Genomic DNA, 5,148 nt, shown 5'->3' with positions numbered 1-5,148 from the left:
AGGAACCTTTGTATCCTGAGGGCCACCCTAAGAGAATTGAGCAAGATTCTCAGAGAACTAATGTTGAAGCACCTAGTCCTTCTAAAAATAAGAAAAAGAAAAATGATAGGACTTTGCATGCTCCTAGTGAACCTGTTGTTGACACACGTGAGAATCCCAATGATATTTCTATTTCTGATGCTGAAACACAATCTGGTGATGAACATGAACCTAGTGATAATATTAATGATGATGTTCATGTTGATGCTCAACCTAGTAATGACAATGAAGTAGAGACTGAACCTGCTGTCGATCTTGATAACCCACAATCAAAGAATCAACGTTATGATAAGAGAGACTTCGTTGCTAGGAGCATGGTAAAGAAAGAGAACCATGGGTTCAGAAACCCATGCCTTTTCCTCCTAAACCATCCAAGAAAAAGGACGATGAGGATTTTGAGCGCTTTGCTGAAATGATTAGACCTATCTTTTTACGTATGTGTTTGACTGATATGCTTAAAATGAATCCTTATGCTAAGTACATGAAAATATTGTTACAAATAAAAAAAGATACCGGAAGCTGGAATTTCCACCATGCTTGCTAATTATACTTCTAAGGGTGGAATACCAAAGAAAGTTGGAGATCCAGGAGTACCAACTATACCATGCTCCGTTAAAGGAAACTATGTTAAAACTGCTTTATGTGATCTTGGAGCCGGTGTTAGTGTTATGCCCCTCTCTTTATATCATAGACTTGACTTGAATAAGTTGACACCTACTGAAATATCTTTGCAAATGGTCGATGAATCAACTGCTATACTTGTCGGTATTTGTGAGGATGTGCCTGTTGTGGTTGCAAACGTTATTATTTTAACGGACTTTGTTATTCTTGATATTCCCGAGGACGATAGTATGTCTATTATTCTTGGTAGACCCTTTTTGAATACTGCAGGGGCTGTTATTGATTGCAACAAAGGCAATGTCACTTTTCATGTTAATGGTAATGAGAATACGGTACACTTTCCGAGGAAACAACCTCAAGTCCACAGTATCAATTCTATTGGAAAAATTTCAACGATTACTATTGGAGGTTTTGAATTTCCTCTTCCTACTGTCAAGAAGAAATATGATATTCTTATTATTGGGGACGTGCATATCCCCGTTGAGGTAACCTATCTATTCGAAATTCTCTGGTTTCATGCGATTTGGAATGAGTTCGTTAACAAGACCTGATCAACCTTGTTAGTGGATTCCTTTTCACGAGCATGAGATGGATGAAGTTAGAAAGCACAACTCTGTGTACCCTTCTTTTACTTTCTGTTATTTAGATTAAATAAAGCAAAAATAGTATTTTCTATCTGTTTTATGAATTATCCTTGCAATAAAAAATACCCCAAAAATAAAAGTTCTCCAAATGCCCTGAAATTGAAATATGATTTTTTGTAGAATATTTTAGAATTGTTGGCACTGAGAACACACTAGAGGGGGTAACCACCTCGCCACGAGGGTCCAGGGCATGCCCCCTGCCTCGTGGTCCCCTCGTGGCCCCCTCCACTTATTCCAGCATCCACACACTCCTTCTTCCTCCAGAAAAAATCACCCACCAGCTCAAGCACGAGTTCTAGCTCATCTTGCTGCCATTTTTGATCTCCTTGCTCAAAGCTCCACTCACAAAACTGCTTTGGGGGATTGTTCTTCGGTATGTGACTCCTCCAATGGTCCAATTAGTTTTTGTTCTAGTGCTTTATTTATTGCAAATTTTTGCTGCTTAGGTGACCCTGTTCTTGAGCTTGCATGTCAAATATATTTGGTCCCAAGCAGTTCTAATGCATGATATAGTCTCTAGGCACTTGTGGGAGTAGTTGCTATCAATCTTGTTGAGTTTGGTTCACTTTTATTTTGAGTTACTAAAAATTTCAGAAATTTTTCAGAGGAAGAAATATGTTTAGGAAAATGTACCAAGGTGGTTCCTCAAAGAAGCAAGGACCCAGGCCCGCGATACGTGAGCCGGACTATGAACTACCAGGCTCAAGTGTGGCCTTGTGAATGGCCGTCAGAATATTTTATGGTCCAAGCAGGCATTAAGGAGGAATTTGACGCATATGTGCGTAATGCTGAACTTGAGGGCTTCATGTCAGATAAGTGTCCCCAATATTATTACCTAACTGATTCCTTTGTGAGAAGGTTCAAATTTATATCCTCATGCAATTCTCACACTGTCCTATTTGATCTTTATGATAAATCTTATACCATGGATTTAGAAGATTTTAATACTGCTTGTAAACTCCCGCAGTGGGGTAATGTCAGTGAACCTCGCAAATCTGAATTTAAAGATTTTCTTGCTAGTATCACTGTGGGGGAATCTAGATAAATAACACAAGCTACCATAGGGAGCATCCACTTTCCTGCCATACATTATTTTGCTCTCTTTATAGGTAGATGCATTAATGGCAAGGATGAGGCATGTCACATGTGTGTCCCAGATCTTAGTGTTCTCAAGAGTGCTATATTAGGAGATAAACAATATAACTTGGGGGCCATTGTTGCACGTAGGTTGCATCATAACAGTATTAGTGCAGATTTGTTCGGTGGAATTTATGCAACCCGTTTAGCTAATTTTCTTGAGGTGCCCATACATGGAGTTGCCTCTTGCTTATCTAGATTTTAATGCTATGGTTCACCATCAATTTGTTGAGAGGAATGAATAGTCCCTCCAATACTGACTAATCTTTGACAGGCGTCGCACTGTCCATGTTGCTCTCCCTGCTCCTGCTTTCTTTGACTTTCAAGCAAAAGGGAGATATGTTATAACCAGGGAGGAGGAAAACGAGTACGAGAGGAAGGCGGAAGCAGCTCGCCTCCAAGCTGCAGCTCGTGAGGTAGTAGCAGCTGCATCTCAGTACGACCCCAGTTACAACTTCGGATATCCGCCAGGCCATCCATGGGCATATACCAACTTAGGCCAAAAGCCTAAGCTTGGGGGAGTACGTATTTCTCATCGACATTACATTCATGTTCACACACTCATTCCAGTTGTCGGTGCTCATACTTTTTCGTTGTAATATACATGCTAGTTTATTTTCCTTTTTCTCGCTTTCTTCTTGTGTGTTTGAAAAACCTTAAGAAAAACCAAAAAAATTAGTTGTGGCTTTTAGTTAGTTTACTTTCCATGCCTGTAGTAGTAATAATTAAAAGAGAACCCAAAAAGATTTCTCGTTCTTCTTTTGCTTGTTGGGAGCTTTCCCATGTAAATAGTTTTATTTCTTTTCTTTGGGGGTCGAGAGGAGAAGACCATAATGAAAATGTTGAAGTGGCTCTTATATGCATTATTGTTGATTTAACAAAGAGCCCAAGTTACCTTGTCTTCTCCCTTGTATTAAATGCTTGCAGATTCCAGCTTAGTCCAATGCACGTGCACTATTATTATTATTCACACCGTTCGGTTGTGCAAGTGAAAGGCAATAATGATGATATATGATGGACTGATTGAGATGAGAGAAGCTGGTATGAACTCGACCTCTCTTGTTTTTCTAACTATGATTAGTTTGTCGTTCCTGATTCAGCCTATTATGAATGAAACATGTTTGCAATGACAATTAGAGATTATAGTTGCTCATGCCATGCTTAATTAGCTAGGAGTTTATAATGGTTTACCTTGGGTGCCAACATGCTATTAAAATGGTTGTGATGTGGTATGATAGGGTGGTATCCTCCTTTGAATGATTCAAGTGGCTTGACATGGCACATGTTCACGCATGTAGTTGAAACAAAATCAACATAGCCTCCACGATATTTATGTTCATGGTGGATTATATCCTACTTATGCTTGCACTCAATGTTTATTAACTTTAATGCATGTTCATGACTTGTCGCTCTTTAGTTGGTCGCTTCCCAGTCTTTTTCTAGCCTTCACTTGTACTAAGCGGGAATACTGCTTGTGCATCCACTTCCATAAACCCCAAAGTTATTCCATATGAGTCCACCATACCTTCCTATATGCAGTATCTACCCGCCGTTCCAAGTAAATTTGTATGTCCCAAACTCTAAACCTTCAAATGAAATTATGTTTTCTATGCTTGAATAGCTCATGTATCAACTAGGGATGTCTGTATCTTCCATGCTAGGTGGGTTATTCTCAAGAGGAGTGGACTCCGCTCCTCACTCACGAGAAAATGGCTGGTCACCGGGATGCCCAGTTCCATGCTCAAACCAAATCAAAATAATTGCAAACAAAACTCCCCCAGGACTGTTGTTAGTTGGAGGCACCCGTTGTTTCGGGCAAGCCATGGATTGATGCTTGTTGGTGGTGGGGGGTATAAACTTTACCATTCTATTTGGGAACCGCCTATAATGTGTAGCATGGAAGATATCGATATCTCTCGGTTGTTATGTTGACAATGAAAGTATGCCGCTCAAAATATTATTTATCTATATTTCAAAATCGAGCTATGGCACCTCTACAAATCCCTGCTTCCCTCTGCGAAGGGCCTATCTATTTACTATTATGTTGAGTCATCATCCTCTTATTAAAAAGCACCAGCTGGAGAGCACCGCTGTCATTTGCATGCATTACTATTAGTTTGCATTGAGTATGACTGGATCTCTTTTACCATGAATTACAATGTTTAGTCAGTCCTTGATCTTCAGAGGTGCTCTGCATTTATGTTTTGCGGTCTCAGAAAGGGCTAGCGAGATACCATCTTGTTATATCATATTATGATTGTTTTGAGAAAGTGTTGTCATCCGAGATTTATTATTATTGCTCGCTAGTTGATTATGCCACTGACATGAGTAAACATGAGACCTAAGTGTTATTGTGAATATGGTTAGTTCATAATATTTGATGAAAACTTGAATGCTGGCTTTACATATTTACAACAACAAGAGCAAACAGAGTTTGTAAAAGTTTTTCTTTATCACTTTCAGTTTGTCAACTGAATTGCTTGAGGACAAGCAAAGTTTTAAGCTTGGGGAAGTTGATATTTTGTAACACCCACGATGCGGCTATATCTCCCACGTGTCGAGGCACGACTTAGAGGCATAACTGCATTGTGGTTTTGTCGCAAGAAGAGTCATCTTCACACAATCCCTTGTAATGAACAAGAATGGGATAAAGAGTTGGCTTACAATCGCCACTTCACACAATACATAAATAAAACATACATCAATC

Source organism: Aegilops tauschii, chromosome 1 (genome assembly GCF_002575655.3).
Source record: "Aegilops tauschii subsp. strangulata cultivar AL8/78 chromosome 1, Aet v6.0, whole genome shotgun sequence".
NCBI classification, from domain to species: domain Eukaryota; kingdom Viridiplantae; phylum Streptophyta; class Magnoliopsida; order Poales; family Poaceae; genus Aegilops; species Aegilops tauschii.
Note: the sequence above shows the minus strand (reverse complement) of the source record.